This window comes from Anolis carolinensis, unplaced genomic scaffold, assembly GCF_035594765.1.
Source record: "Anolis carolinensis isolate JA03-04 unplaced genomic scaffold, rAnoCar3.1.pri scaffold_7, whole genome shotgun sequence".
NCBI lineage: Eukaryota > Metazoa > Chordata > Lepidosauria > Squamata > Dactyloidae > Anolis > Anolis carolinensis.
Genome location: NW_026943818.1, coordinates 4,971,020 through 4,993,198, shown reverse-complemented (window position 1 = coordinate 4,993,198; position 22,179 = coordinate 4,971,020). Strand labels below are relative to the sequence as shown.

Sequence of the window (22,179 nt, the reverse complement as noted above, 5' to 3'; positions counted from 1 at the left end):
GAGGTGGTACTAGAGGCATAAGTTCCAATGAATCATTTGGGCCACATAGTTGTGCCTCTGTTTGTAGTCTGTCTGTGCGATTTTCTTACAGCAGCTGAGGATATGATCAATGCTTTCAGCAGCTTCCTTGCACAGTCTGCATTTTGGGTCATCAGCTGATTTTTCGATCTTGGCCTTAATTGCCTTTGTTCTGATGGCTTGCTCCTGGGCTGCAAGGATCAGGCCTTCTGTCTCCTTCTTCAGGGTCCCATTCATGAGCCAGAGCCAGGTCTTCTCCTTATCAGCTTTTCCTTCAGTTTTGTCAAGGAACTTTCCATGCAATGTTTTGTTGTGCCTATTATTATTATTATTATTATTATTATTATTATTATTATTATTATTATCCTGATCTTTGAGGATGTTTTGTAAAGATAGGGCACATAATAGGGTGTTCCTCTTCCTCACTAGGATGACCACCATAGTTTCCTCCTGAGAACTTTCACCAGACATATGTTGCACTATAGTGGCTGAACACTAGTACACAACATGCTAGAATATTATGATACATTGGGATGGGATATACTATATCAGGGCAGCATCTCACTATGATAGCAGAGCATTTTGCTATGCCAGTTTTCAACACGATCTCAGCCAAAGGTGGCTCATATTACATTCCTCAAGTCTTCAGGATCAAGCAAAGAAGGTATCTGAATACCCTTTTGAAAACACATTCATTAGCGTTTAGTACCTTGGCAGCTATTACCAGACTTGAAAGACCTCCTTTGTGACTTTTCAAGGTAAAACATGCAATATAGTATTGCAATTAACTGAGCATCCTTTGGCCTACTGAACTTGCCAATCTCCCAAAACCAGCCTTTAAAGCTGCCAAATGGCCTGCCAGGGATGACCTTCCGTTGACACCAATTTCCCATTTCAATGTTAGTGTTATTATTATTTAAGAAATACACACTTTTATTTTATTTTGCGCCGGTTGGCTGGCAGGCAGTCGGAAGAGTGAAAAACAGCCACGCACCAGTCACGGCTAAGTGCAAGACCTAATTAAACAAGTATAAGAAAGCCGGAAAAAGGTCAGCTTGTCAAAAATCATTGCCGTATCTTTACCGGCTTGTATTTAGAGACTGATTGCGGCAAAGAAAATAACTCAATAAAGGGAATGAGAGCAGAATAACAAAAAAGCCAGCGTTGGGAACAGGTTCATTTGTTAGCCACCAAAAGGACTGGCAGATAAAAAAACAAACACAGGCGATGAAAATTGTGTGTGTGGGTGTTCGGCATGGACGAATTAATCAGAATCATCATTAATCATAATAAATTTGTTAATCGTAATAAATCCGAACGGGGTTCCGAGGTGGTTTGGCACTTCGAATTTTACCTTCCAATTTGAAGTGCTATAGCCCATGCCTCGGAATAGCCACCAAAAGGACTGGCAGATAAAAAAACAAACACAGGGGATGAAAATTGTGTGTGTGGGTGTTCGGCATGGACGAATTAATCAAATCATCATTAATCGTAATAAATTCGTTAATTGTAATAAATCTGAACGGGGTTCCGAGGTGGTTTGGCACTTTGAATTTAACCTTCCAATTTGAAGTGTTAGCGCCCATGCCTTAGGGTTGAATTAAAACATTTTCTCAGATATATGAGAAAATGTTTTAATTCAACCAATCTCCTGGCTTTGTGTGTGTGTGTAGGGATATTCATGTTGGGGTTATGGGAAGGGGCACAATATAGAGTAAACATCAAGCATTAATATGGAAACAAGGATTGAACTGCCCGAGTTCAAACAGGCACTCTACAGAAAGTAAAGGACGGATCTTGGCTCAGACGGAAGGAGATAAAAACTGGGAACTGAGAAAACAAATTAAGGGGAAGGAAACGAGAGGCCAAAAGTGCGAGGAATTAAAACAACCGCCACACCAGTGACTCAGGGATATAAACAGAAATGAGAAGAAGGCAAAGAAGGATGATCCTTAGCTGGGAACAGAGTGGGTTTTAATTACCTGTTGCCAACCTTGGAGCATTATTACTTACAGTCCCTTTCAAACTGAGCAGAAATAATACACATACTGGGCAGAAGATATTTGGGCTTTGAATTCATTGGAGCCTGCTCACCTAGTTCCGACCTCTACACGCAAACTTGGGCCCCATCTACACTACCATATAATGCAATTTTGAGTTGCATTAAATAATTAGTGTGTAGACTCATATAATGCGGTTCAATGCAGTTAATGCAGTAGATGGGGGTCTTGGTTTGCTCTGACTTTGGAGTTGAGCCATAAATTTGTTTATTACTTATTTATTTACAGTATTTATATTCCATCCTTCTTTTTCACCCCGAAGGGGACTCGGGGAGGATCACAATACATGGCAAACGTTCAATGCCATAAGACATACATTTAATGTTATATTGATATGTTTTTAATTCTACATTTTAATGTTAAATGATGTGGTTTTATGATTTGATCGATTCTTTTATATTACTATTATTGTGTTAGGTCTTTGTATGTAAGCCATTTAATATTGGCATAATTATGTTGGAATGAGGGTATGCTCAATTCCGGCCACAGGGGGAGCTGCTGTTTCATCATTCACTGTGACACTGAGTCCTTGATGGGAGTACTTCTTCATCTTCCACACACATGCTGCTGGACATTTTTATGGTGACGTAAATAAATTTTTATATATAAGTAATTAATAATTATAATAAAGAATTAAATAAATTAGCCTCCCCACATTTGGGCCACATAGTTGTGCCTCTGTTTGTAGTCTGTTTGTGCGATTTTCTTACAGCAGCTGAGGATATGATCAATGGTTTCATTGGTTCCTTGCACAGTGCATTTTGGGTCATTATTATTATTATTATTATTATTAAATAACAGTTTGAAACCAGGAACAGAATTTTTTTCAAATTTTGTTACATAGCGTAAAGAACGATTTAATCTAGTGATTCTCGACCTATATCTCCCAGAATTGCATTTGTTTTCGGCCTCTGTGAGTTGGAGTCCAGTATGGATAGAGGTTCAAACAGAACTCTAGGCAGACCGGAAACAGTCTGGAAACACTGATTTAGTGAGCCAATATCTCATTCTGATTTCTGCGAATTTATAAGTCACTTAAGTATTATCCCACAATTCAGTAAAAACTAGAACCTTGATATTGGCCCAGCATCTGAACCAGTCACCACGTGGACCCTTTGGCTTCAGCAAAAGTATAACAGCTGCTGCCTTTCAGTGTAAACAACACCAACCTAAATGGCTTTGGAAAACATGCCCACAGTCGCATGCAAGCCATTACCAGCAAGACTGCCATTTGTGCCCATTCCTGCCCTGATGCCACTGTTTATTTTGCAAATTGGTGCATCTCTGGTAAGCCCGATGTCACATTATGAGCGTTTGATCCCAAACCTTTGTTTCATAACAGGAAGCATAATTAGCGCTCAGGCAACGCTTGAGCTGTGATGTCAGAGGCAACGCACGGAGGCTGAAAAGATGTTATTAGTGCCAATCCATGGCAAGTCGTCTCACAGAGGGTGTCTCTCTCTCTCCCTGCTCCTAATTTGTCTCTTTGGGATTTTAGTTAAATGGAGCCAAATAACGCAGAGATTGAAAGCGGAAAGACAGCAAGACAGAACTGAATTGCAGCAGGAGAACTCCCTGTTTATTTTCCTAACGTGTAATGCTCCCTTTCTAGTTGAAAAGACAAGTTGCCTTATAGCTTGGGAACCCGGCGATGCCCGGGTTATTTGATAAAGGCATTATTTGTCTTTGTTTGTTAGGTATTCTCAGTTTGGAGTGGGTGAACTACAATCCCCAGAATCATGGGTCAATCCTCCCCAAACCCTGCCAGTATTCAAAGTTGGCCATTTTGGTTCTGTGTACCAAGTGTCGTCCAGATCTGTCGTTGGCTGGTCATCGGCTGGCTGCAGCGCTCTCTGAATGGGAGTGAAGTACTACAAGTCCCAGATTCCCAGTGCAATTGTCCCAAAACATCTGTCAGTATCCACAGCAGGCTATGTTGAGTCTGTTAATGTGGGATTTGTGTATTAATAGTAGCATATGATATGGTCAAAAGTGACTAATCAATAAATTATTGTATTGTATTGTATTGTATTAATAGTGTTTAAATGCAATTTGTGCCATGCTTGTATTGCAACTGATTGCATCATCTAGAAAGTTACAATACAAAGAAAGGATTCCCTGAAATGCACAGGCAAGAGGCCACTATAGCTAGAAATGTAATCCAATAATCCAATAATATGAACTATAAAACAGTAATTAAACCATTCCCTGTAGGTCCACTCCGTCATTGATAATGACATATTGAAATTATATACTTAAAGAACGAAATTGACTACTCTAGGTTCTCCATACCTGCATAACCACCACCTGAGGAAGACTACACAGTCGAAACCGGTCGTGGATGGTGACTAACCTTGGACTTGTTTAAAACTTTGGATTTCATAAAAGGATTCACTTACTTGGACATTTAAATTTGGACTCACAATTAGTGACATACAGTCCTCCATGTGGAACATGAACTCTGGTGGGCATTGGACTCACAAACTCTGAATATAGAGTTTTACTTTCTATGAATGTATGTGTGTTGGTAACACATGGATTATATTTTGGTTTAATTACTGTTTTATAGTTCATATTATTGGATTACATTTCTAGCTATAGTGGCCTCTTGCCTGTATCATCCAGAATGTACCATAATGTGGAAAGAGTTAATTGCCAAGAAGCTATGATGACCTTGATGTGTGGCTGGAACTAGGGAGTACCCAGACACAAGTGTCTGTGCATAACGATTGCATCAGTTCAGTTCAGTTCAGTTGAGTTCTGTCTGCCTAGAGTTCGAGTCAAGTTCTGTTGGAGAACAGCAGTCCTGTGTTCATCTGTTGTCTGCAAGTCTGTTTGTGTCGATTACTGCTGCATACAGTAAAACTTTGTAAATAGTTTTACCAATGTCTCTGTCTCTTCGTTCTGCGCTCCACTGCTTCCATCCAACTACTTCTGCGCTGCGAATACTCTGACAGAGTCTGTGCGCCAAGTTTGATCCAGATCCGTTGTTGACTGGGTTCGGTGCTCTTTGGATGCAGGTGAACTACAACTCCCAAAATCAAGGCCTATTCCCACAAACCCCTGCAGTATGTTCAGTTGGTCATGAGGCTTCTCTGTGCAAAGTTTGGTCATGGTCCATTGTCGGTGGGGGTCACTGTTTCTCTGGATGCAGGTGAACTATAACCCTTTCCCCCAAACTTGTCCAATATGCTATTTTGGTTATGAGGGTTCTGTATGCCAAGTGTGGTCCTGGTCCATCATCGGAGGGGTTCAGAGTGCTCATTAATTGCAGGTGAACTATAAATCCCAGTACCTACTACTCCTAAATGTCCAGGCCAATTCCCCACAAACACACCAGTATTCAAATCTTGTCAAGTCCGATCAATGAAAAAAATGTTTCAATTCTCGTTCCTAAAGTAGGGGGCGCTGGCACTTCAATATAGAAAGTATTTCCAATTTTTTCACCCAAAAAATTCGGATATTTCCGAAAATTCGTAATGATTCTAAATGTTTCTAAAATGGCGGACGCGCATGCTCAATCGCTACACACCGGGCTTGTATGGCAATCTTCCATGTGGACGCAGAGGACGTTAGCCCCCACCTTTGCGTCCATCGTGGAAGCTTCAAGGTAGGTTGCAGAAACAATTTTTTAAAATATTTTTAAATATATATTTTTAAAAATTGGGAGGGGGATTAACAAAACATTAAGAGACAATTAGAGAATGGGCCAACAATGGTTCAAATTACATTGCTGGTTGCGCTGTGAGACAAAGTCTTTGAATGCGTATCAAAAAGCGAGAACAATCCGAAATAATTCCGATATATGATTCAAAACGATTTTTTGGACATGTCTACTGGTCATATCAGGTCTGCATGGCAATTTTGGCCCAGAGCCATCATTGATTGGGTTCATAGCATTCTGGATGTAGGTGAACTACAACTCCTCTACATTCCCCAGCCTTAATCCAAATTCAATGTTTTGAAGACACTGAGCAGCTTGTTTCCCTTTCTCAAGTGCCCAATAGGCTTTCAAAAAGCAGTCAAAAAAGGCAGAATTCCAACTTGTATTTCTTTCCTTTTCTTCCTCTCCATGCAAGGCATGCGAACAATATCATAAATGTCCACCGCATTGCGTATTTACACCACAGCACATAATCGTTAATGTTAAGGACAGTGAATCGAGGGAAAGCTCAGCACACAATGAAATACGAGGTGCCACAAACTGCTAATGTTGGCTTTCTGATGAGACAAAATAGAACTTCACAATCAGTTTGGGAAGGCCAGCTTAATGCGATTATATTATCTCTATCATAGCATCACAATCTCTGTTGGTTTTCCAAACTATATAGCTATGAACACCATAGATCACGTTCCAATTTCTTGACTCACTATCAGGTAGATTTTTTTTTCTACCTTCTTCCTACTCAAACACATGACAAGGAAGACTGAAAGCGTTATCACACAAGTCTGTATGCAAAAAGGATTTAAATCACAAATATACGAAGGATGAATGAAAAGTAATGTCTCCACCTTCATTACTTCGGTTTCGATGGGGATATTTTAATAAATCAAACACAGAAACAATCCTTAGAATGTGCTCTTTAACTATCACTATTCGCTTTTCCACATCATCACCAGACAATTGGATACATTTCTGCCAATGATGAACAAGTTTTCTGAAGCGTCACGGAAGAAGTCGACACTCTGTTTACGCAACCAGTGTCTCACAGGACCCATCATGCATAGATCTTCTGATAGCCAAGCAAAGCAATAATGTGACCCACACGTTTTTGTGAAATGCCGATCATCATCATCATCATCATTTAATTACTTATTAATCGCCCTCTATCCAAGATGCTCTAGGCTATTTACAAGCTAAATTGTAAAGGATAAAAATACTAGGAATTAGGAAAATAAAAATACTAGGAATAAAAATACTAGGAATTTCTCTCTGAGTGATACGACAATCATCCTGAATCAATCTGTCAACCTTTTGCTTGTGAATTTCGGTGGTTGCTATCACAGGACGTCCAACTCTTTGTTTGTCATGCAAGTCAGATGTTCCCACCTCAACGTCTTTAAACTTACTCGCCCAACGGCGCACAGAAATCACATCAACACAATCACCATAAACAGCTTGCATTCTCTGAGGAATCTCCTTTGGGAATCTCCAGTGAATCTCCAATAACTGCACGTTGCTTACGTCACATTGACTGACCATCTGCGCAGGGTTCCATACTTCGCACTTTAACAACACAACTGTTCAGTGCTAAGGCTTCCCCGTCTGCACAGGGTTCCATACTTCACGCTTTAACAACACAACCGTTCAATGCTAAGGCTTCCCCGTCTGTGCGGGGTTCCATATTTCACACTTTAACAACACAACCGTTCAATGCTAAGGCTTCCCCGTCTGCACAGGGTTCCATACTTCGCATGTTAACAACACAACCGTTCAATGCTAAGGCTTCCCCGCCTGCGCAGGGTTCCATACTTCACACTTTAACAACACAACTGTTCAATGCTAAGGCTTCCCCGTCTGCGCAGGGTTCCATACTTCGCACTTTAACAACACAACCGTTCAATGCTAAGGCTTCCCCGTCTGTACAGGGTTCCATACTTCGCACTTTAACAACACAGCCGTTCAATGCTAAGGCTTCCCTGTCTGCGCAGGATTCCATACTTCGCACTTTAACAACACAACCGTTCAATGCTAAGGCTTCCCACCAAATGGAACTGTAGAGGAGAGTCTACTGAGCAAGCCAGTACCTGTAGCATACCAGGACTGCCATCTGTTGCGTTATGAAGGTGAAGGCATTACTTTTCATTCAACTCTCATATGTCTGTGTGTGTGTGTGTGTGTGTGGTTTGTTGCAAACCATGTATGTTTTCATTGGTGAAGAATCCTTACAGCCACCAAGTCAGAACAAACCCAGTATTTATTGGATTGATGAGTATAGCCTCGATTCATGTTTGCTCAACTGAACCCAATCCACAAAATGCTGTCCAGTCCGCTCTCTCTTGCTGTTTCTGCTGGTGTAGGGAAAGAAATAGTTAATACTTCATTCCCCAAAATGTAACAGATGAAGTTAGGAAGGTGGGTGGCTGGGGAAGGATTCTGCCTTCTGTGTCATCAATAAACCCATCAATTAGCTCCTAATTGCCAAATCTTTATTGCCAAGGATGATATATAAGAGGGAGCCCGATTCGATTAGAAGTTTCCAAGTAAAGGCTGCAAAGAAATAAATAAATAAAAGCAAAACGTTGCTTACAATAAATAAAAGAGGCAAAATGGGAACTTCTAAGGGTGTGTAAAGCTGAACAAATCAATCACTTTGCTAAATCAGATTAAGGTGCATGTATTCAATTCCAGAAAGAGCTCGAACTCTGACCTTTGCCCCACCATCGGTTCCCAGCACTTGGAATTCAATGGTGCACCTCTGAAGAAGATGCAGAGTCCATTAAGGTACGTCCATTGTGATATTTTTGGACTGTAACTTCCATCAGGTTCAGCAATGATGCATAGCGGTGAGGAGTGCTAAGAGTTGGAATGCAATAACATTTAGAAGCCATGGTTTTAATGTTTTGATACTTTGTTCTCTAGTCCTCGGGATAAGGAGAAGTTTCAGGGTGCACTCCTTTGAAAGTGGATATATATCCTCCTTATTTAGAATTCTCATTATTTAAATTTATTTATTTGTTTACAGTATTTATTAGGCATGTCCGATCGATGAAAAAAAATTTCAGTTCTAAAGTAGGGGGCGCTGGCGCTTCGATATAGAAAGTATTTCTGAATTTTTCACCCAAAAATTTCGGATATTTCCGAAAATTCGTAATGATTCTAAATGTTTCTAAAATGGCAGACGCGCATGCGCAATCACCAAAAAAAGGGAACCTGGGGGGGCATTTACAGGGCTCTCCCACCCTCATTTCTTGAGCTATCCTCATCAAATTTGGTACAGTGGGAGAACATATTCAACACTCTTAGCTCAACAAATTGCAGAACATTCGCCGTCTCCTATGATTTTTGGCGAATTTTCATAACTTTTTATAATACACTGGACCAGTGACCACGCCAAGCAATGCCCTGGCAAGGAGTGCAAAGATACTTTGAAAACTATAAATTCTCTTGCTATATTTGTAAGCAGAGCTGGCCCTAGGTATTTTTCAAGTGTTGGCGAACAGAATTTTGGCGCCCCCCCAAACCAATCACTGAAAAATAAAAGCGTTGGATAAGCGAAAATGTTGGATAATAAGGAAGTATAAAGGAAAAGCCTATAAAACATCAAATTACATTATGATTTTAAAAAATTAAGCACCAAAACATCATGTTTTACAACAAATCAATAGAAAAAGCAGTTCAATACATGGTAATGTTATGTAGGAATTACTATATTTGCAAATTTAGCACTAAACATTGAACAGGGATATAGGGCAGTGTGAACTTAGATAACCCAGATAGCCCAAAGTATTAAAAAAACCCTCTAAAATCAGGACAATAAATAAAGAACAACACTCTGAAAACAGAAGAAATCCAGACAGTAAACAATCAGGGACAGCTAACACTTCCCAAAAAAAGATTCTCCCAGGCAAGAAGAAGCCAGGCCTTGAAGCCACAGGGCCATTAAATGCTAATCAAGGTGATTAATTACAACATTCACACCTGCTTCAAAGAAAAGTTCTTTCTCCCACCCTGGACCTTCTACAGATATATAAACCCCACATACCTAGCTTCCAAGTTCCTACAGACCTCACAATCTCTGAAGGCCCCAAAGGTGGGCTTGCGTGGTGCGAAGGTGGGTCTGCGCTGGCCAGAAGGCCCAGCGCGGCCGCTGGAAGGCCCGAAAGAGAAGGAGGTGGAGAGTGGTGCCCTCCTCCCAGGACGATGGTGCCCCCGGGACGATGGCGCCACAGGCAAATGCCTATTTTGCCTTATGGTTGGACCGCCTCTGTTTGTAAGCAAAAACTATTTAAAAGCCGGCTGGCACTTATATATATGGCACAATCAAGACAAAAAGGAGAAGAAAACCTTTGGAAACCATATAATAAGAACTTCACTAAACAAGATTTAGGAAAAATACAGGATCAGGATGTTTCTGAAAACTCCAATGTGGCTATCACCACTAGAAGTAATCCAGAAGAAACTCCAAAGAAATATCGTCTGGCCAACATATAAAGATATCTTGATAAGACAAGAAAACGAATATATCTTTAAAACACAAAAACAATAGTTTAGCCTTCTGTGCTAAGCCCAGCCCATAATGACGTATTCTGAGCAACCTAGTGATCTTTCTGAATGATGATACCAATGTTCACCTTCTATGATTTCGCCACTACTACATCTCAAGTAAAGACTTTGAAACTAAGCCCCAACCAAGACATTTTGTGACCTGTGATCTAAATTCCACTAGATAATATAATCTAGGAAGCTAAGCATCTAGTGTTTAGAAGAAGACCATCAATCTATATCAGATGCTCAAGGTCCTATGTCAGAAGATGTCACTGGCGAAACCACCTCTGATTTTCCTTGCCTCAAGAAAATGTGATGAAACATGGTTTCACCATAAGTCAAAAGATGAACTGAAGGAACACAAACAAATATGGATTCCTAGCAGTATTCCAATGTCCTCCACCAGTGGAAAATGTGAGAAGAAAGCAAGTGGTGGTACCATTCCTATAGTTATCTAGGATCAGTAGTGTAGAAGATAGGCAAGTCAAAAGTAAGCGAACCCCAAAGTCCCAAAATATTGAACCTCAACCCTTCTCAAATCAGTCATTTTTTATTTTTATTTTATTCCCTCTATGACTCGCCGGGCTCAGTTTCAAGTGTTGGAAAATCTTACAATGGTGGATCTCACCTAGTTCCTTCCAAGTCCTAGACTTTTTCTGTCTCCATTTTGGCCACCAAGGTTAGCCTCCTCTAACAGGAAGCTTTGTGGCTCGCTTTTTCTTGAACTTCTAGACTTTGTGTATCAAACTAGAAAAAAGGCTGATTGCCTCGAGTAAACTGACTTTGTCAAACACTTCTCCAATCACTTCCTGCAATGTTACTTGCCCATGCATGAAATATAGGAGAAACTTAACGCCGCCTGCAAATGGGATGGAGAATTTTGAGTCCCCATTTTCACTTAGCTCTGATTTGCTCATCTCACATTGCCTTACTTAAGAAAACCTTATTTTAAGAACTGGAATGCAGAGCATCAAAGTCAATAGTGGCATATTAAATAATGCATTTGAAGGAGTTTAACTATAGGGGAGGTGGGAGGACATTGGCTGGCAAATACGAATTCGTCTGCCCAAATAAAGTTTTCCCTCGGTCCCCAAATTCTGCACATTATGGAGAGTGAGATACTGAAAATAATTTGCACATCGAACTCTTATATTTGCTGTATTGCCCTGTGTAAATTTGCCTGCCCCTATTCTTGGGATCCGTCATGTGCTTCAAAGTCTTACTCACGAGCACCAAAGAACTTTGCTCAAGTCCAACCTAGGTTTAGTATAGGGCAGTGTTTCTCAACCTGGGGGTTGGGACCCCTGGGGGGTCGCGAGGGGGGTGTCAGAGAGGGTCGCCAAAGACCATCAGAAAACACATATTTCTGATCGTCTTAGGAACGCCTTTGGCAGAGATGGCTGAAGATCTCTCTGCTTGTCATGGAGGTTTTGTGTGGGAAGTTAGGCCCAATTCTATCATTGGTGGGGTTCAGAATGCTCTCTGATTGCATGTGAACTATAAATCCCAGCAACTACAACTCCCACAAAATCAATCCACCCCCAACCCCATCAGTAATTCAAATTTGGGCCTATTGGATATTTGTGCCAAGTTTGGTCCAGTGAATCTTCACAAAAGTCAACATTGACACTGAAATACAATACTGCCTGAGCTCTGCGAGTGCAGCATTTTTCCAAATGAAGCAGAGAGTGTTTGATGATCGGGACATCCGTAGAGATACAAAGGTGCTTGTTTAGAAAGCCATCGTCCTCCCAACCCTGCTCTATGCCTGCGAAACTTGGACGGTCTACAGACGTCACACTCCTGGAGCGTTTCCATCAGCGTTGCCTCAGAAAAATCCTGCAAATCTCTTGGGAAGACAGGCGGACAAATGCCAGCGTGCTTGAGGAAGCAAAGACCCAGATTGAAGTAATGCTCCTACGCCATCAACTCCGCTGGACTGGCCACGTTGTCTGAATGCCTGATCACCGTCTCCCAAAGCAGCTACTCTACTCCCAACTCAAGAACGGGAAACATAATGTTGGTGGGCAGGAAAAGAGATTTAAAAATGGGCTGAAAGCCAACCTTAAAAACTGTGGCATAGACACTGAGAACTGGGAAGCCCTGGCCCTTGAGTGCTCTAATTGGAGGTCAGCTGTGACCAGCAGTGCTGTGGAGTTCGAAGAGGCACGAATGGAGGGCTTAAAGGAGAAACGTGTCTAGAGGAAGGCCCATCAAGCCAACCCTGACCGGGACCGCCTTCCACCTGGAAACCCAAGTCCTCACTGCAGGAGAACATGCGGATCAAGAATAGTTCTCTTCAGCCACCTAAGAACTTATCCTCAAGACTCCATGACTAGAAGACCATCATCCTCGAACTACAAGGGATCACCTGAGTAAGTAAGTAAGGTCCAGTGAATGAAAATACATCCTGCATATCAGATATTTACATTACGATTCATAACACTTATGAAGTAGCAACAAAAATAATTTTATGGTTGGGGGGTCACCACAACATGAGGAACTGAAGGAGTTGTGGCATTGGGAAGGTTGAGAACCACTGGTATAGGGTTTAGGGTTTAGCTTTAAGGGAATGACTGAAGGTAATGAATGTTCCCCAAAATTGCTCCAGGATCTTGAATAAATCCTTTAAAATTCTGAGTAAAATCCACAGAGGATTCGCCACCTCCCTCTCTTTTGGGCCACTTGCCACCAGTATAGAAAAGATCTAGGATGCCTTCTCTTGCAAGCTATTTAGCAAAAGAGTGGATACGCAACTACTTTGGAATATAGAGCAGTGTGTCATAGAGGGAGCATGTTGTGCTGCAGTGTCCTCAGGGCCCCTCCAGCTGCATGACAGTTCTGTGTCCTCGGTTTCTTTCCCCAGCTTTGATTGAGAGCTCAGTCGAGACAGGTAATTGTTTACTTTAAAGACCATTGGCAAAAAAAAGAGAGACTTGGAAAAGAGAGCAGTTGGTGAGATTCCTTGGTGGGTTAGTTAGAAGCATGCTTCGTTAATCTTACAAGGCAGTTTAGTTAAATAAATTTTGCAGTGTGTTTTGGATTCCATCTGCCCCAGCCTAACAAGAGAGAGAAAGAATTCCTTTTATGAAATAATTTGGCAAGTGCCTGCATCGCGGGGAAAGAGAATTCTTCTTATCTAAATGGGCCCGATTCCAAGAGGCTCAACCCACGGCATTGTTGCAGTTGTTGTCTCCTGTCAAGCCTTATGGCCACCTTTATGAAGGAGAGATCTCCAAGAGCCCTAATTTCCACCTGTCCTGTTCTGTCTTACAAATTCAGGGTAATTATGCCTTCCTTAATTGAAACCATCCACCTGTAGCGCAATTTCTTTCTTGGCCTATTCTCAATCAGACTACCACAGCATCGTTCTTAAGTAGTTTCCAACTCCTTAGTAGTTTCCCCAAAGAGATAAGGCAAGCCCTTTCACTATCCTCCTTCCTCAGGGACCTGAAAACCTGGTGGTTCTGACAGGCCTTTGAAAATGATTAGCTCCAGATTCTACCCTGGCCACTGGCTAGGACACTGCTTGCACTTTGCCCACTTCCCAGTCCTACCACACATCGTTGGACTAGTCTAACCCTCTTATAGCTGCTCAACAGGATGTGAGACCGAGAAACCCAGTTTGCAACTTGAATGCATTCACCTCCTCTGAGGTCTAAACAAGACATCTGCTCCCATTGAAGTCCAAAGATACTGAACACAAAATGGAGTCTTGAGCCTGCACATGCTCAGTATAATCACATATATAACTCCTCCCACACCAAAGAGTCAAATAAACCGGCAAATCAACATACACATAGAATACTAAGAGGAAACATTATAGCCATGTCTAATATTTGGAATGATATCCTATTGTTTTCTGTTCCGTATAGACAAGGATGTGGAACAATGGATTCCAAGTGCAGGAAAAAGAGATTCCACCTAAGCATTAGAAAGAACATTCAGACTGTTTAGCAATGGGCTATGCTGAGTCCAACGCAGTCACTATCTAAAGGCTGGATGGTTATCTATTTGGAATACTTGGACTGTGCCTTCCTGCCTGGCAGGATGGAGCTGAGCTGGATGGCCTTATAGTCTCTTCCAACTCTTCCAACAATTCTATGATCCTATGCCTCTGCTTTTTAACACCTTTCAGTTAGATCTTGGCTGCAATCTGTGTGCTAATGGGAAAGACGGCACCCAGAGCATGGATGTGTCCCAGGCAATGTCAAATGTGCTTCCCCCACACAATTCCCAACACCTTCAGAAAGAAGTGGTTGTGCTTCATGCTAATTTGCAAAGTAACAAATTCAGCATCCAGAGCAGATGCAAATGGCTTGTTTATACCAATGCCAGGAAATGTGGAAAGTCAGGAACAAAAATGTGTTGATTTCCCCCTGCTACCACCACATTTCATCCTAATGCTTTCTGCTTTGATGCTTTCTCTCTCGGCCCTGTTTGCTATAGCATTGGGGCCGATCTCCCCTTCTCTCCCTCCCTGGATCAGACATTCACTTGAAAAGCCTTGTCAAAAAAAAAACTTGGAGGGGATATGTTTTTAAGCATTCGGCATGCATTCTGCTGTGAAGAAAACCACACGTTCTAATGAGCACCGGCGAGTGTGGTGCGGAGCCAAAACTGTTTTCTAAGATCTGTCACAAATGATTTAGTTTCATTAGTTTTAATAGCCTTTAGCTACAGGCGAGCCATATAAGTGAAAATTAAGATATTTTTCACGCGACAGAAATGTGGCTTCGGTCAGAGGAAAAGAGAGAGGCTTTCTTTTCTTTCCTTGCTTTGTCTCATGCTTTCTCTACACCCCTCCTTTCCTTGGTTTTGTTCTTGATGACAGATCATCCTTGTACGAGAAAATTGCCCTGTGATGTTCTGTGGAGGAGGCATAAGGCCTGCTTACATCAGAGGCCATTTTCCCCACTGCACATAGCATTAAGCTGACATCATTCAGCTTCTTTCCATGCAAAAACAGTCCATGGATACGGGCTGGATCAGGAATGGGCAAACTTCGGCCCTCCAACCATTGTACCATCTTCATTGAACGGCACCGTATCCATTAACGCCAGTCCTTTAAAAACAAAACAAAACATGAATGGGAATGTCCCATTTGGCATTCAGATTCACTTACGAGCTACAAGAATGGAAGAATATTTAAACATTATCACCCCCAAAAACTGGTTAAAAGGTGTTCCTTGAGTGTCAGGAAATCCGGACGAGGAAAATCCCAAATTGATGTGAATCTTTGCCATTCAGGATGCATTCTACACAAGTTTCTTGCTTTATTTGCACAGGAAACCTGTTTTTTTCTGTATAAAAGGCTGTTTTCTGCACAGAAATACGACATGTGAATTTTGCACAAAATTTTTTTGAAATTCCGAATATTCTGAAATAATTCCCAAATTCTCAGATTTTGAGAATCTGAAATTCTGAATGCTCTGACATTCTCAAAATGGGAAGAAGACTACCAGAACTACTCATTTCTTCCATTGAGAAGGAAATTAGGGACGATTCTGAGCTATAACGTGGTGGCATTGCATGACCGTGTTTATTTGAGAGTCAATGTATTTTATTGGTTTGAGTGTCATACCAGGATTCTCAGTTTGAATCCTTGCTAATTAGCCTTGAGCAGGTCACACTCTCTCATTATTATTATTATTATTATTATTATTATTATTATTATTATTAGTATTCTGCCCTATCTCCTCGAGTGGACACAGAGCCGATTACACCATACACAAACACAAAGGCAAACATTCAATGCCTAGAAATGACCATAACATAGATAAAGGTAAAGGCTTCCCCTTCCAGTTCTGAGGGATGGTGCTCATCCATGTCTAAGCCGAAGAGCCGGCGTTGTCCGTAGTCATCTCCTAGGTCATGAGGCTGGTATGACTGCATGGAGCGCCGTTACCTTCCCGCCAAGACAGTACGTATTGGTCTACTCCATAAATAACAAGACCAGAAATGCGGTGACCGAGAGGAAGGTGGAAGGAGGGAGTCCTGATGGCTCTTCATCATAGAGAATGAAGCAACAGCATCCCTTTGAATCTGAGCACAACCTCAACCTCCAAGGCACCAAAAAACTGGACTTCAAGACTACATACCTAATTCTGTCTGTCGTATTTTGTTCTATCCTGTCTCCAAACGGCATTGAATGTTTGCTGCGTATGTGTACTGTGATCCACCCTGAGTCCCCTTGAGGAGATAGGGTCAAATATAAATAGTTGTTGTTGTTGTTGTTGTTGTTGTTGTTATGACACAGCAAACAAGATAGACATGCTGGATTTCCCAAGTGTCTAGGACTGTGTGATGTATTTTCGGATGATGCGAAATAATAATAATAATAATTATTATAATTAATAAATATTATTATTATTATTATGACTCATATTTGCATATTTTTGAACTGCTAGGTTGGCAGAAGATGGAGCTAACAGCAGGAGCTCACCTTGTCTTGTGGATTTGAGCCGACAACCTTCTGGTTAGCAAGTTCAGCAGCTCAGCGATTTAACCTGTTGTGCCACAATGACCCCTATATTTTCAGAAAATACATATAACAATTGTGGTTGGAATAAATCTTGCGAATTAAACCCTAGAATAAGGTTTACCCTCAAGCCAGAGTACAGTGAAAGCACGTAGCAACAACAAACCCTTTCTTTGTATATGGATAACTGAAATAGAAGCTCTGCTCAAAGGAAATTTATTCCCTGGTTTTTAGTCCTGAGTGTTGTTTGTTCCCGGATTTCTCATCTCACTAATCCATTCATATTAGACTCCCTTCTGCTTCTCTCCTTGTTTCTTAGTCTCTCACTAGCTCTGTATTTGTCTTCATGGTCCTTGACACCAGACAAGTGATTTCTTCAGGGTGAAATGGGAGATTGAAATGGTACACAAGTATGGATATAGCCCATTATCCACTCCCCCTCCCTCGCCTACCTTTTTCGTTCACTGCAGCTGTTCTCTCACCTCCTGTTTTGTTTTGTTTTTTCATGGCCACGAGTTGAAATAAATTAAACTTCCCAGAGGCAAAACGGCTCTGAGATCAAATTGGAATATATTGATTAGGCTCTTTGAGGGCTGATGGATCGGCCTCGCTAGCTTTATAAACACATTTAACACACACACACATACAGAAAGCAGTTACATAGGCATGGAAAAGAGATTGTGTTTGTCTAAAACTGTGACACACCTGTAACATTTGCAGTGTCCAATGGTGCAATGTCAGCCAATGGCTCTTCCATTGTTAGGACAGTGGATAAAATCTGGGTTTTAATCCAAACAGATTGTAGTAGCTGGTGGTTCCTACGACAGTGGGCAATGAATCTGCTCGAGATTTTAATGTGAAAGGACCAAACCTATTTTAAAAAAGAGTTCAACAATTTGGGTATCTCCTCTAAAGTTCAGTCTAAAACCCAGAGCAAATGATATCTAAGCCACCAGAAGCCACAAAGATGGCCTTGCACCACCTGATTGGTGGTAACTAACAAATAAGACTTTGGGGACATCTACACTGTCAGATTAACACCAATTGTCTTGGCTCAATGCTATGCAATCATAAGAGTTGTAATATTGCCTTCTCCTCCAAAGAGTGTTGACGCTTCACCAAACTACACCTCCCAGGATTCCATAGCACTGAGCTACAGAGATCAAAGTGGTATCATCTGTATTAATTCTACAGTGTAGATGGACCCTATTTTTTTTACATAGCACCAAAGGACGATTCAAGGTTGGTGAATGGATGAAATTCAACCTAATCGAGCAACACCTTGCAAATATCTTAACTTCATGCTGTCATTGAGTTGGTTGGAAAGGGGATGGAAGCAGTGAAGACAAAAGGCAGCAAACAGAGCTGGGAAAGGAATCCCAGCAATGGCTCAGGGTATATTATTATTATTATTATTATTATTATTATTATTATTATTATTATTCCCGTCCCCTTGATCTGGTCATGTAAGTGTGATTTATTGTTATAATTGTATTATTTTACTTTGTTTAATAATGTGTATTACATTGTTATGTAATGTTTGTGTTGCTTTTATGACTGTAAACCGCCCTGAGTCCCATCCAGGAGATAGGGCGGTATATAAATAAAGTATTATTATTATTATTATTATTATTATTATTATTATTATTATTACAGTATTTGTATCCCACCCTTCTCGCCCAATAGAAGACTCAGGGCGGCTTACAATAAAAGCACATATATAAAAATAACAAAATACATTACGAATCAATTAAAATCAAATACATTAAACATTCATAAAAATATAAATATTCAGATAAGCGCATTCCGAGTCTGTAATTAAGTTCCATGTGGTCCATGTGTTGTCCATTGCTTCCATGTATGTCACCTCTTGCTAATTTTGCCTGTCTCAAATTTCATTGGCTGGTCACTCTGTCAGAGAAGCTTCAATGTTCTTCAGATAGTCTGTTAGGACAGCTTTCCTGCCTCCCACCCTAATTCAACTAGTTCAGTGGTCCCCAACCTGTAATCCGTAGACCACCAGTGGCCCCCAAGAGCTAAAATATAGTCCTCGGCCTCACTGTTACTACACCGTTACAATGAGAGCAACTGGTCTCACAAAGCCCTCTGATAGTGCCAAGGAAATGGGGATGTTGGGAGGGGAGAGACTGACTACCAACTAAAGGTGTAACAACAAGCCTCCTGACTGCTGCTTCTCCTCCTCCTCCCTCCCCTCTATTTATCCATGAACCCCCAAACCTGCCCTCAACTTATACATACATGAGGTCAATTTATATATGTCTGTACAAAAACAAGCATCCTGACTGCTGCTTCTCCTCCTCCTTTCTCCCCCTCTGTTTATCCATGGGCCCCAAACTTGCCCTCGACTTATACGTACATGAGGTTGATTTATACATGAATATACAACAACAAGCCTCCTCTGCTGCTTCTCCTCCTCCTCTCCCCCCTCTATTTATCCATGGGCCCCCAAACCTGCCCTCGACTTATACATACATGAGGTAAATTTATACATTAATATACAATAACAAGCCTCCTGACTGCTGCTTCTCCTCCTCCTCTCTCCCCCTCTATCTATCCATGGGGCCCCAAACCTGCCCTCAACTTATACGTACATGAGGTCAATTTATACATGAATATACAACAACAAGCCTCCTGACTGCTGCTTCTCCTCCTCCTCCCTCTCCCTCTGTTTATCCATGGGCCCCCAAACCTGCCCTCGACTTATACATACATGAGGTAGATTTATACATTAATATACAACAACAAGCCTCCTGACTGCTGCTTCTCCTCCTCCTCACTCCCCCTCTGTTTATCCATTGGCCCCCAAACCTGCCCTCGACTTGAAATCGATTTATACATGAGTATATACTTCTTCCTCTTGCTTTCTTTTTGGCACCAAACTTATTTGAAAAGCTAGCAACATATCTCCTAATTGAGGAAGGCTAGAAATGAGTTATCTTCCTCATCAGGGAGGAGGGGCAATAGTTCTGTTCACATCCCATTATAAGCAACAAAACACGCTGGATATCAAAGGGAAATTTATGTAATGTATTCCTGCATTGTTGAGGGCGCACCATCATGTTTTATGCAAGTGGAAGCAGCAAGGAGCTTTTCACCCTCTCTACTTTAATAGGAAGCAAAGCAACAATAAAACAACAAATGGGGAAACTGGCAGAGGATAAACCCTTTATGGGGAGCTGGACTGCAGCGCTTGTTAAGGGAGGCCAACATCGACAGAGCAGTTTTGAAGCAGAAAAAGCAAAACGGAGTTTGAACAGCAATTAATTTACCATTTGGAAATCCCTTCTCAAGCCTGGGGTTGTGCCGGAAACCTTCTGATCTATAATGCTACCTCTGTATCAGCTGGACTTTTACACGTGGCTGACAAATTCCTCTTTCTTTATATACTTTCTAAGTCTTACAGGTGATTTTATGGTATGCTTTCACTAGATGTTGACTGTGGATCATGATGGAGGACCTAGTGATATTTAATGGTCCTCTCTAGGCATTTCCTAGGTCCTCCAGCATGACTCTATGGTAAGCTTCCACTGGAAGTTGTGTGTCCATTTACCATGGTTTTTTGGCAGAGCTCTTTCCCAGCATTCTTCCATATCTTCTTGCGTAGCACTGTGCTGAAAGATTTCTTGGTGTCTAAACTCCGGTGGCTCAGTGTGTTAAAGCGCTGAGCTGCTGAACTTGCTGACCGAACGGTCCCAGGTTCAAATCCGGGGAGCGGAGTGAGCGCCTGCTGTTAAGCTCCAGCTTCTGCCAACCTAGCAGTTCGAAAACATACAAATGTGAGTAGATCAATAGGTACCGCTCCAGTGGGAATGTAACGGCATTCCATGCAGTCATGCCAGCCACATGACCTTGGAGGTATCTACGGACAATGCTGGCTCTTTGGCTTAGAAATGGAGATGAGCACCAATTCCCAGAGTCGGACACGACTGTACTTAATGTCAGGGAAAACCTTTACCTTTACCTAAACTATCAGAAATAATCAGACAGATGTTATGGTTGAGCCTCATGGCTCTGCTACTGGGAGACGTGGGCGTAAGACTCCTCGAGAGTCAGATACTCTCGAGGAGCGAGAAAGAAAGCGGCTGCGAGATATCTTTGCAGAACCATCTGACGAGGATTATTTTGAAGGGTTTACTGAGAGAATGGAGGAAGAGATGGTTAGCTCGGAAGAGGATGACATGGAATGGACTCGTGTAAGGGAGGATTTGGGTGCCACTGGCAATAATAGTATGGAAGGCGATTGGGGACCTTCAGGATTAGATCCATGGGCAAGCTGGAGGGATGGGACGGGATCCACAGCTGGGGATGCTGTGGGGCGTAGTCAGAGGTGTTCCAGTTCTGATGAGGAAAGTGATGAGGAAACGCCCGGGCTAAGGAGGGCAGCTGATAGTGATGAGGACTTGTAACTGGCATAAAATGGGGTTTGGGAGCAATAGCAAATTGCGTTGGGCAAGGTAATCTGGACGAACGCTTGGGATCTGTGTGGGAAGTTTTCCTGAAGACGGGTGTGATTCGTTTGCTGACTACGTAAGTTATCTCGGACATTGGGCTCAGACGGCGGGAGGAATTGTGTGGGGTTTTGTTGTGCAACCTCTGCTTAATCTTAATAGCTTTGACCTTCCGTCGTCTTCTTGACGGACGCCATCTGCTTGTACTGGACATACGGACTGCTTGACTACGGCTTCGGATACTCCTACCTGTATTGGACCTGGTGAACTACAAACGTCTGCATCTACCTTACGACCTTCGGAACGGATTGGGACCTCACTGACTGCTTAAGCCCTCGTCTGCTGTGTTTGTATTGGGAATCTGCCTGCTGTGTGGAGGAGTAACCTTTAAAGTTACTCAAAACATAGTTTTGGCAGCAGAGAAGCATCTGCTGCCAATTAGTTGCATTCCTTTGAACTCTTTGTTCACCAGCTTCTGTTTTGTTTATTCCCAGGCTGAAGCAAGCTGTTTTGATTTTACCCGGATTAAACTCCGGTTTAATCCGGTTTATCTTTTGAACGTTTTTCTTGCCTCCTTTTACTTTTAAGGCCAGTGTTTGCCTAGCCCTTGTCTTTTACGGGCATTTTGAGTGCTGTAACTCCAATAAACTCTGTTATCTTTTATCTTGTGGCGTTCTGTCCTTGACAACAGATGTCAAGCTATTTAACTACAGCAGACTGAAAGCCAAAACTAAGGTCACAACATCTGTTATAGAATTCCAATATGCCGATGATAAAGTATTCTGTGCTCATTCAGAAGGAGGATTACACCAGTGATTGGAACTGTTGATCGTTGACTTATCTGTACAATCAGGAACCCATGAATGTGGCAGATATGTTCTACAACTTTCCATGGATATATAAAACAATAAGCAATAGTTCAATTCAAACTAGGTTGAATTG

At 41.8% G+C, this 22,179-nt stretch overlaps 1 long non-coding RNA gene across 1 annotated transcript; it reads left to right on the top strand.

Moving 5' to 3' along the window:
• Positions 1–18,917: 18,917 nt before the first annotated feature.
• Positions 18,918–21,900, top strand: LOC134293255 (uncharacterized). The gene is made up of 2 exons (XR_010000277.1): positions 18,918–21,316; positions 21,400–21,900. It is a non-coding gene; the product is annotated as an uncharacterized LOC134293255 (long non-coding RNA).
• Positions 21,901–22,179: the final 279 nt, after the last annotated feature.